The sequence below is a fragment of the Bombina bombina genome, chromosome 3, assembly GCF_027579735.1.
Source record: "Bombina bombina isolate aBomBom1 chromosome 3, aBomBom1.pri, whole genome shotgun sequence".
Classification (NCBI taxonomy): domain Eukaryota; kingdom Metazoa; phylum Chordata; class Amphibia; order Anura; family Bombinatoridae; genus Bombina; species Bombina bombina.
Genome location: NC_069501.1, coordinates 1269406768 through 1269418996, shown reverse-complemented (window position 1 = coordinate 1269418996; position 12229 = coordinate 1269406768). Strand labels below are relative to the sequence as shown.

The 12229-nt window shown below is 44.6% G+C and overlaps 1 protein-coding gene across 1 annotated transcript in view; it reads left to right on the top strand.

Annotated features, from left to right (window-relative positions):
* The window catches only part of LOC128652729 (protein sel-1 homolog 3), a 611474-nt gene that overhangs the window by 127819 nt on the left and 471426 nt on the right, over window positions 1–12229 (top strand). The gene's annotated exons all lie outside the window — the stretch shown is intronic.

The window sequence follows — 12229 nt, the reverse complement described above, 5'->3', positions numbered from 1 at the left end:
TTCAGGTGAGGCAATGAAAAGAGGCATGAACGTTCAGCCACCAAACAGCAGCTAGTTCCGGTAGTGCATTGCAGTATCTGAGGCTACCTAGGTGTTTTTCAACAAAGGATACCAAGATAATGAAACAAATGAGATAATATAAGTAAATTTGTGTTTTGTTTACTATTGAATACTCTGTCTGAATCATGAAATTTTAATTTGGACTTTACTGCCTCTAATATTAAAATCTAATATACAAATATTACGCTAGTTAAATTTTCTTCTTAAACAGGAAGAGTCCACAGTTGCATTCATTACTTGTGGGAAATACAGAACCTGGCCACCAGGAGGAGGTAAAGACACCCCAGCCAAAAGGCTTAAATACCTCCCCCACTTCCCTCATCCCCCAGTCATTCTTTGCCTTTCGTCACAGGAGGTTGGCAGAGAAGTGTCAGATGTTCAAGATAGTCTCTTATGGAGGGTAGTACTCTTCGCAATGGGACTGGAGTTTTAAGTAATCCTGTCAGCCTCTCAGTGAGAGCATGGATGAAAGTTAGAGTCCGCAGATGCAGGTAGAGTTTTCCTGTGAACCCATCCTGACTCATATTAACAGCTCCTTGATAATCAGCGTTGACGAGTTTCGCTGCCTACCTTTATTCACTCAAGTCTATGTCAGAAGCGAGGCTACTGTCTGTCACACTTGAAGGGCTGTGTTCCTGTTCCACAGTGTAGATTCCTGGGAAGATCGTTTAATTTTATTTCGATATGTGAATGTAATGTTAACAAAACAAGGTAGAGTCCCAGTGGGACTCCTTTTATCTTAATAAGGAGTCATGGGTTAATATCTCCTGAGGGGGGTTTATTGAACAGGGGGGACTTTAATCATGTTTGTTATGTGGTTCCATCTGCTAATGTGTAGCAATACCTAGGCTCATGGCTTTACGGAACTTAAATGGCCTTATCTTAATAGCGCGATCTTTCGAGATTGCGCACCCTTTTTGTGACTGGCACAGTGCACCTCGTGATGGGTGTAGTTACGTTGTTCCTCACTTCCGTATGCTGACGGTAGGCGACAGAGAGAGTCTAAAGGCTTGTGAGTTGTCCGGTTCACAGGAGGTGGTGAGTGTCCCAGCCATTGGGGGTGTAAAGAGGGTGCCAGTTAGTTTTTGTCATTTTTGTAATCCCAATATTATGGAGGATTCTTATATGTTAGACACGGACGGAGAATGTGTCTTGTGATGAATATGAAATGACCCGGGTAATCAATGTCCATCAGTTATGTTCCGATTGCCTTCTAGAGTACTCTCTTCTCCCAAATCAGGGAGCTTAGAGTGCGTTGAGCCATCCGCCTCTGAGGTTTCCATGTCCAGTGAGGCGCGTGCCCCAGACCCTTTATCGGCTATGCAAGCAGGTGTCCCTATAGCCTTTACTCCTTCTCCGGAGGGTGGCTTGTATCCTCCAGAGGTTACAGCACGGTTCCGCATGGCCATCTCTATGGCACTGACTCATTTATATCTCCCAAGTGAAATATTTCTAAGATACTGTCCGTGTTCTGTTAACCAGGGCCCTTCGGTCGTGGGATCGCCTTATTCAGTTCGGCCTCCTGGGGAAGCATTGGCTTCTAAAGGCTTAAGGGGCCCCAACCTCAGAATCAGGGTCTAGATAGAGTCCCAGTGGGACTCCTTTTATCTTAATAAGGAGTCATGGGTTAATATCTCCTGAGGGGGGTTTATTGAACAGGGGGGACTTTAATCATGTTTGTTATGTGGTTCCATCTGCTAATGTGTAGCAATACCTAGGCTCATGGCTTTACGGAACTTAAATGGCCTTATCTTAATGGCGCGATCTTTCGAGATTGCGCGCCCTTTTTGTGACTGGCACAGTGCACCTCATGATGGGTGTAGTTACGTTGTTCCTCACTTCCATATGCTGACGGTAGGCAACAGAGAGAGTCTAAAGGCTTGTGAGTTGTCCGGTTCACAGGAGGTGGTGAGTGTCCCAGCCATTGGGGGTGTAAAGAGGGTGCCAGTTAGTTTTTGTCATTTTTGTAATCCCAATATTATGGAGGATTCTTATATGTTAGACACGGACGGAGAATGTGTTTTGTGATGAATATGAAATGACCCGGGTAATCAGTGTCCATCAGTTATGTTCCGATTGCCGTTCTAGAGTACTCTCTTCTCCCAAATCAGGGAGCTTAGAGTGTGTTGAGCCATCCGCCTCTGAGGTTTCCATGTCCAGTGAGGCGCGTGCCCCAGACCCTTTATCGGCTATGCAAGCAGGTGTCCCTATAGCCTTTACTCCTTCTCCGGAGGGTGGCTTGTATCCTCCAGAGGTTACGGCACGGTTCCGCATGGCCATCTCTATGGCACTGACTCATTTATATCTCCCAAGTGAAATATTTCTAAGATACTGTCCGTGTTCTGTTAACCAGGGCCCTTCGGTCGTGGGATTGCCTTATTCAGTTCGGCCTCCTGGGGAAGCATTGGCGTCTAAAGGCTTAAGGGGCCCCAACCTCAGAATCAGGGTCTTTCGTTAATCCGACGAGGGATGATTTTGACTTCCATTATAGGCTGGCACGTCTTCGTGTTCTTTTAAGGCACGTTTTGGCGATGTTAGAGGATCACAGTCCTAGTGGGCCGAGGGATTCGAGGCCTTAGACGCTGGATGGAAATTTGGATGCAACGTTTGAGGATGAAGCCAATCTCCTTACCGCCTCTGTTTTATTTTTTCTTTATGTTTTGTTTCCAGTTCTGAGCTTGGGTCAATGGAGCCTCTGATCGGCTGGTCCCGTTGGCGTTCTCATTCACCTTGGGCGTTCACCCGATGGGTGCTGCCTTTCTTTTATTATTGATCCGGATGGATGTGTTTCATTTGTTTTTCTTAAGCTCATGTCTATTAGATTTTTGTTTGTGAGAATGTTCTTCTCTGGAACCGATACTTGCAATTTTGGTTGCGTGGGCACTTCCACAGAAGTTGTGAACTTTGTAAGTAATAGAATTATGTTTTCTAGTTAATTTATCGATCCTTCGGGTCGAATTTTCTTGGACCTTGGGGAGTTCTGCAGTGTCCCTATACCAGGCAGGTACTGGTCGGACGCTTTTCTGCTGTTCGCTGGGTTCATGTCACCCTTATGGTGCTGATTTAATCCTGTCGGATTCTGTATGTCACTTGGCCTATTGCTATGGACTCTGGGCTCGGATCCTATTCGAAGTATGAGGCCTAGTGTTTAGATACAACCCCTCTGTTAGAGGATTGTGAGTGCCGATCTAAGGTTGGCTTTTTCTGACGACTCGCCTGGGATACGGATCTGTTTTTGCAGACGTCATCATGGTTCTTTCAGGTCCCTGAGGACTCAGAACCGTAGTTTCCATTCTTTTGGAGTTGGGAGATGTGAGGGACCTATGTGGTCTGGTGTTCCGAGTAGTGAACGATTTGTGTCTTCACTTGAGGTTCTTCCGGATGCTGCATCTTGGCCTATTAAGCATTTTCTTGCGGCGGTGGAGTCTTCTCCCTTTCCGCCTTGGGTGGGTCATCTGGTCTGGAAACTCAGGCATGTCCTTCCTTTGCTAAAGTTGCATTACTCTAGAGGTGAAGTGCAGGGGTTTCCTGCCTTCTGTGGGGAGCTGCGAGGCGTCCAGCTTTTACCCTGTTCGGAATATCAATCCTACAAGGATCTCTGGCTGTTGTCTCTTCCATATTATACCCTTGGTCTGACCATAGTCTTTGAAGTTCGGGTGTTATCTGCGTCCGCGTTGCATATTTAGCCTTGGGGCTTAACAGTGAAGAGTTGAGGTCGGTTACAAATGGTCGCCCTTCTGTGGCCGGTAGTTGACAATTTATCCTCGATGTTCCGTTAAGGGCTTGTGGAGGGTGCTTTACGTCTATCTCTCTTGGATGGCAAGTAAGGTTCAGGGTTCACATTTCACCTTCGGGTTTTGGTTGCTACCTTGCCAGTGTGTGTAACATGTGGTTGCGCTTGTCTACAAGATTTTTCCTTGCGATCCAAGAGAGAGTGCCGAATTCTCAAGCTGTTCAGGAGTTCTTACAGACTCTTGGGTTTGAGGCTGTTGCTAGATCGCCAAGTTTACGGACTTTAGATGGTGCACTCCTAATCATAGGAGGCAGCTTAGGGTTCCTCAGGAAGTTAGATCTTTCGATCGATTACGTTTTTTGAGGACTCTGGTCCTAGGTCCATGTCTCTCCCTGGAGGGGTGTGGATGGGTTTCACCTTAGGTGTTTGTGGTCCCGCGTGCCCCTCTCAGAGGGGGGTGGGGCTCTGTTTTTAATGGGAGATGCCTATCTGCCTGTGGCTTAGGTTCTAGGTCTCTTTGACGGGTCCCTGCTGGTCTTCTGGCGCATTTGATGTTCCTTGTAGGCTCTAGGTTCCTGGTTCAGAGTTACCTTAGTATCTGTGGCGACCTGTGGGTCCTTGTTTTCTTACCTTGTAAGGGTTTTTCCCTTCTTGTGTTTTCAGAATCCTGGAAAGGGAGATGTGGAGTAGTAACTGGTTCCACCGTTCCTGCAGCGGGAGGCTGGGGGTTTGAACCCTGTTGTGGCTCCTGTTAAATGTTGGATTCTGATATATAGATGCTGCAGGTTTGTGAGCCCTCTTCCATTGGGAAGTGTTCCTCTTTGAAGAAAACAGCAGGGTAGGGGGGTCTCGTAGCCAAGCACAATGTATCCTAACTCACGGTAGCATGCCGTTTGTAGTAGTGGTCAGAGGTCTACTCGGGGGCTTTGTTCCTCGTTGACCCATCCCTTTTTCTTCCAGATATCTGGGACTCTTGTCTTTGGTCTTTGACAAGCCTTTGGGCTGGGCCCATTACCCTGGAGGGAAGGTCGGGGATCAGTTATTCTATACAGTGTTGACCATTTTCTTCCAAAGTCAGTCCTCCCCTTCGGTGGGAGGACTTTTGATGTCCTCCTATTTTCTACTGGCATCTGGGGCTGGGACGCTCCTTGGAGCCCGGTATCGGAGGGCTATAGCACTTTGAATGTGTGCTAGCAGGCTTTAAAACGCCTTCAGTGGTTTGGGTTTCACAATGGTTGAGTCAGCTCTCCTACCTGGAAGCTGGACATTGTCAGTTCCTGTTCAGACGGTTTGGTGTTCTTCTGGAGAGCTCTTTACTTACTGCTGAGATAGTTATCCTATATCTGCTGTCTCTGCCTAGCCTGCAGGTTTTGATCTGATACGAGGCAACAGGGAACTCATGGTTTTCTGGAGTATGTTATGGTATGGTACTGTGTCGGGGATATGAGGGTGCCCCTCGGGTCCCTTTTGGGACGTGTTTCCCTGTGTATGGATCTCTTTTTTTTATTGGATCCTTGTGTTTCTAGGGAGTTCGTCTCCCTAGGCGCTACTATTTTAAGACAACCTTGAGTTGTTCTAGGTTTATGAGCCATGTGAATTGATCCTTTGGATTCTTCTGGGAATCTGTTCTCCTTTTTGGGGGCAGGTAGCGGTCCTTGTCTTTCGGCCGGGTACCTTCATGGGATATGAGAGCCGCGGGGCTGACTCTTCGGAGGCTGTTTGTGCTCGACAGACTCTGGGACTGAGTGGTCTCTAGCTCGGCTTTGCTGGCGGTGTAACTAATATGCAGTTACCTGGGCTTTGGGGGTTTTACCCGTGTCGTCTATTTTTTTTATAGGGTGTCGGGTAATTCAGGCTGTGGTGCCTTTTGAAGAGGCTGCCTTTTGTACCCACCCGTTGTTTGCATTCAGTGTCCTCTAGCTTGGGTATTGTTTTCCCAAAAGTAATAAATGCAGCTGTGGACTTATGCTTACCTGATAATTTTCTTTTCTTCTGACAGGAAGGGTCCACAGCTCCCGCCCGTGTTTTTATCTATGAGGCGGCTGTAATTTTTTGTTCTTCTGGCACCTTTTTTTCACCCTGATATTTCTCCTACTGTTCCTTGTTTCCTTGGCAGAATGACTGGGGGATGAGGGAAGTGTATTTAAGCCTTTGGCTGAGGTTTCTTTGCCTCCTCCTGGTGGCCAGGTTCTGTATTTCCCAAAAGTAATGAATGCAGCTGTGGACTCTTCCCGTCAGAAGAAAAGAAAATGATCAGGTAAGCATAATTTATGTTTTTGAATGTTACATGTCATGTTCCAGTGGTAACATTAGTTCTATATAAACTTTTGAATAAAAACGAATGTTAAGAGGAACATTCTGTGCCAGATTACGAGTGGAGCGCCAACAGTTAAGCGCAAGCGAATAGAGGTTTATCGCTGTTCGAATCAGCCAATAGAATGCGAGCTTAATCCTATTGGCTGATTGGATCATCCAATAGGATTGAACTTCAATCCTCTTGGCTGATTGCATCAGCCAATCGAATTTTTTCTACCTTAATTCCGATGGGCTGATAGAATTCTATCAGCCAATCGGAATCTAAGGGACGCCATCTTGGATGACGTCACTTAAAGGTACCTTCATTCAGCTTTAGTCGTCGGATGAAGAGGATGCTCCGCATCGGATGTCTTGAAGATGGACCCGCTCAGTGCCGGATGGATGAAGATAGAAGATGCCGTCTGGTTGAAGACTTCTGCCCGTCTGGAGGACCACTTCTCCCGGCTTCGTTGAGGACTTCGGCCCGGCTTGGATGAAGACTTCTCCCGGTAAGTCGATCTTCAGAGGGTTAGTGTTAGGTTTTTTTAAGGGTGTATTGGGTGGGTTGTATTTTTAGGTTAGGGACTTTGGGCAGCAATAGAGCTAACTGCCCCTTTTAAGGGCAATGCCCATCCAAATGCCCTTTTCAGGGAAATGGGGAGCTTAGTTTTTTTTTTAGATAGTATTTTATTTGGGGGGTTGGTTGTGTGGGTGGTGGGTTTTACTGTTGGGGGGGTTGTTTGTATTTTTTTGTACAGGTTAAAGAGCTGATTACTTTGGGGCAATGCCTTTTAAGGGCTATTGGTAGTTTAGTTTAGGCTGTGTTTTTATTTTATTTTGGGGGGGGGGCTTTTTTATTTTAATAGGGTTATTAGATTAGGTGTAATTAGTTTAAATATCTGTAATTTGTTTATTATTTTCTGTAGTTTAGTGGGGGGGTTTTTTGGACTTTAGCTAATTTAATTTAGGTAATTGTATTTAATTTAGTTAATTTATTTATTATTGTTGGGTGTTAGTGTAACTTAGGTTAGGTTTTATTTTACAGGTACTTTTGTATTTATTTTAGCTAGGTAGTTATTAAATAGTTAATAACTATTTAATAACTATTTTACCTAGTTAAAATAAATACAAACTTGCCTGTAAACTAAAAATAAACCCTAAGCTAGCTACAATGTAACTATTATTTTATTTTATAGGTAAGTATTTAGTTTTAAATAGGAATAATTTAGTTAATGATAGTAATATTTATTTCTTTTGTAAGGTGTATCCAGTCCACGGATCATCCATTACTTGTGGGATATTCTCATTCCCAACAGGAAGTTGCAAGAGGACACCCACAGCAGAGCTGTTATATAGCTCCTCCCCTAACTGCCATATCCAGTCATTCTCTTGCAACTCTCAACAAGCATGGAGGTAGTAAGAGAGAGTGGTGAAATATAGTTAGTTTTTTTCTTCAATCAAAAGTTTGTTATTTTTAAATGGTACCGGAGTTGTACTATTTTATCCCAGGCAGAAAATAGAAGAAGAATCTGCCTGAGTTTTCTATGATCTTAGCAGGTTGTAACTAAGATCCATTGCTGTTCTCACATATGTCTGAGGAGAGAGGTAACTTCAGCGGGAGAATGGCGTGCAGTTTACTCTGCTATGAGGTATGTGCAGTTACAATTTTTTCTAGAATTGGAAATGCTAGAAAATGCTGCTGATACCGGATTAATGTAAGTTAAGCCTGAATACAGTGATTTAATAGCGACTGGTATCATGCTTACTCTCAGGGGTAATACCCTTATAAAATTGCAATATAAAACGTTTGCTGGCATGTTTAATGGTTTTTATATATGCTTTGGTGATAAAACTTTATTGGGGCCTAGTTTTTTCCACATGGCTGGCTTAAATTTTGCCTAGAAACAGTTTCCTGAGGCTTTCCACTGTTGTAGTATGAGTGGGAGGGGCCTATTTTAGCGCTTTTTTTGCGCAGTTAAAATTACAGACTGAGACATCCAGCTTTCCTCAGAAGTCCCCTGAATGCTATAGGACATCTCTAAAGGGCTTAAAGGCTTTCGAAAGTCGTTTTTTGGGGAAGGTAGGGCCACAGCAGAGCTGTGGCAGTTTGTTGTGACTGTAAAAATTTTGTTTTATTTACTGCCTTTTTTCACTGTTTTTCAAATTTTGACAAAATTCGTTTCTCTTAAAGGCACAGTACCGTTTTTTATATTTGCTTGTTAACTTGATTTAAAGTGTTTTCCAAGCTTGCTAGTCTCATTGCTAGTCTGTACAAACATGTCTGACATAGAGGAAACTCCTTTTTCATTATGTTTAAAAGCCATGGTGGAACCCCTCTTAGAATGTGTACCAAATGTACTGATTTCACTTTAAGCAATAAAGATCATATTCTGTCTTTAAAAAATTTATCACCAGAGGAATCTGACGAGGGGGAAGTTATGCCGACTAACTCTCCCCACGTGTCAGATCCTTTGACTCCCACTCAAGGGACTCACGCTCAAATGGCGCCAAGTACATCTAGGGTGCCCATAGCGATTACTTTACAAGACATGGCGGCAGTCATGGATAATGCACTGTCAGCGGTATTAGCCAGACTACCTGAATTTAGAGGTAAGCGAGATAGCTCTGGGGTTAGACGAAATGCAGAGCATACTGACGCTTTAAGAACCATGTCTGATACTGCCTCACAATATGCAGAAGCTGAGGAAGGAGAGCTTCAGTCTGTGGGTGATGTTTCTGACTCAGGGAAGATGATGCAACCTGATTCTGATATTTCTACATTTAAATTTAAGCTTGAACACCTCCGCGTATTGCTCAGGGAGGTTTTAGCTGCTCTGAATGACTGTGATACAATTGCAGTGCCAGAGAAATTGTGTAGACTGGATAAATACTATGCAGTGCCAGGTGTACTGATGTTTTTCCAATACCTAAAAGATTTACAGAAATTATTAATAAGGAATGGGATAGACCAGGTGTGCCGTTCTCTCCCCCTCCTATTTTTAGAAAAATGTTTTCAATAGACGCCACCACACAGGACTTATGGCAGACAGTCCCTAAGGTGGAGGGAGCAGTTTCTACTCTAGCAAAGCGTACTACTATCCCTGTCGAGGACAGTTGTGCTTTTTCAGATCCAATGGATAAAAAATTAGAAGGTTACCTTAAGAAAATTTTTATTCAACAAGGTTTTATCCTACAGCCCCTTGCATGCATTGCTCCTGTCACTGCTGCTGCGGCGTTCTGGTTTGAGTCTCTGGAAGAGGCTTTACAGGTAGCGACTCCATTGGATGACATACTTGGCAAGCTTAGAGCACTTAAGCTAGCCAATTCTTTTGTTTCTGATGCCATTGTTCATTTGACTAAACTAACGGCTAAGAATTCTGGTTTTGTTATACAGGTGTGCAGGGCGTTATGGTTTAAATCATGGTCAGCTGACGTGACTTCAAAATCTAAGCTGCTTAACATTCCCTTCAAGGGGCAGACCCTATTCGGGCCTGGTTTGAAGGAGATTATTGCTGATATCACTGGAGGAAAAGGTCATGCCCTTCCTCAGGACAGGTCCAAATCAAGGGCCAAACAGTCTAATTTTCGTGCCTTTCGAAACTTCAAGGCAGGTGCAGCATCAACTTCCTCTAATACAAAACAAGAGGGAACTTTTGCTCATACCAAGACGGTCTGGAGACCAAACCAGACCTGGAACAAAGGTAAGCAGGCCAAAAATCCTGCTGCTGCCTCTAAGACAGCATGAAGGAATGGCCCCCTATTCGGTAACGGATCTAGTAGTGGGCAGACTTTCACTCTTCACCCAGGCGTGGGCAAGAGATGTCCAGGATCCCTGGGCGTTGGAAATTATAACCCAGGGATATCTTCTGGACTTCAAGGCTTCCCCCCCAAAAGGGAGATTTCACCTTTCACAATTATCTGCAAACCAGATAAAAAGAGAGGCATTCTTACACTGTGTACGAGACCTCCTAGTTATGGGAGTGATCCATCCAGTTCCAAAGGAGGAACAGGGACAGGGTTTTTACTCAAATCTGTTTGTGGTTCCCAAAAAAGAGGGAACCTTCAGACCAATTTTGGATCTAAAGATCTTAAACAAAGTTCCATCATTCAAGATGGAGACTATTCGTACCATCCTACCTATGATCCAGGAGGGTCAATACATGACTACAGTGGATCTAAAGGATGCTTATCTTCACATTCCGATACACAAAGATCATCATCGGTTTCTCAGGTTTGCCTTCCTAGACAGGCATAACCAGTTTGTAGCTCTTCCCTTTGGATTAGCTACAGCCCCAAGAATCTTTACGAAGGTTCTAGGGTCGCTTCTGGCGGTCCTAAGGCCGCGGGGCATAGCAGTGGCCCCTTATTTAGAAGACATCCTGATACAGGCGTCAAACTTTCAAATTGCCAAGTCTCATACGGACGTAGTACTGGCATTTCTGAGGTCGCATGGGTGGAAGGTGAACGAGGAAAAGAGTTCTCTATCCCCACTCACAAGAGTTTCCTTCCTAGGGACTCTGATAGATTCTGTAGAAATGAAAATTTACCTGACGGAGTCCAGGTTATCAAATCTTCTAAATTCCTGCCGTGTTCTTCATTCCATTCCGCGCCCTTCGGTGGCTCAGTGTATGGAAGTGATCGGCTTAATGGTAGCGGCAATGGACATAGTGCCATTTGCACGCTTACATCTCAGACCGCTGCAACTATTCATGCTCAGTCACTGGAACGGGGATTACACAGATTTGTCCCCTCTACTAAATCTGGATCAAGAGACCAGAGATTCTCTTCTCTGGTGGCTATCTCGGGTCCATCTGTCCAAAGGTATGACCTTTCGCAGGCCAGATTGGACAATTGTAACAACAGATGCCAGCCTTCTAGGTTGGGGTGCAGTCTGGAACTCCCTGAAGGCTCAGGGATCGTGGACTCAGGAGGAAACACTCCTTCCAATAAATATTCTGGAACTGAGAGCGATATTCAATGCTCTTCAGGCTTGGCCTCAGTTAGCAACTCTGAGGTACATCAGATTTCAGTCTGACAACATCACGACTGTGGCTTACATCAACCATCAAGGGGGAACAAGAAGTTCCCTAGCGATGTTAGAACTGGATCTCATGGCGTCTCGCCAGAACGCCAAGCTTCCTTGTTACGGATCCAGGTCCAGGGATCCCAAGGCGACGCTGATAGATGCTCTAGCAGCGCCCTGGTCTTTCAACCTGGCTTATGTGTTTCCACCGTTTCCTCTGCTCCCTCGACTGATTGCCAAGATCAAGCAGGAGAGAGCATCAGTGATTTTGATAGCGCCTGCGTGGCCTTGCAGGACCTGGTATGCAGATCTAGTGGACATGTCATCCTTTCCACCATGGACTCTGCCTCTGAGACAGGACCTTCTACTTCAGGGTCCTTTCAACCATCCAAATCTAATTTCTCTGAGACTGACTAAGCGTGGCTTCTCCGAGTCAGTTATTGATACCTTAATACAGGCACGAAAGCCTGTCACCAGGAAAATTTATCATAAGATATGGCGTAAATATCTTTATTGGTGTGAATCCAAGGGTTACTCATGCAGTAAGGTCAGGATTCCCAGGATATTATCCTTTCTCCAAGAGGGTTTGGAAAAAGGATTGTCAGCTAGTTCCTTAAAGGGACAGATTTCTGCTCTGTCAATTCTTTTGCACAAGCGCCTGGCAGATGTTCCAGACGTTCAGGCATTTTGCCAGGCTTTAGTTAGAATCAAGCCTGTGTTTAAACCTGTTGCTCCGCCATGGAGCTTAAATTTGGTTCTTAAGGTTCTTCAAGGAGTTCCGTTTGAACCTCTTCATTCCATAGATATCAAACTTTTATCTTGGAAAGTTCTTTTTTTGGTAGCTATTTCCTCGGCTCGTAGAGTCTCTGTTATCTGCCTTACAATGTGATTCTCCTTATCTGATTTTCCATACATATAAGGTAGTCCTACGTACCAAACCTGGGTTTTTACCTAAGGTGATATCTAACAAGAATATCAATCAAGAGATTGTTGTTCCATCCTTGTGTCCTAATCATTCTTCAAAGAAGGAACGTCTATTACACAATCTGGACGTGGTTCGTGCTTTAAAGTTTTACTTACAAGCTACTAAAGATTTCCGTCAAACATCTGCTTTGTTT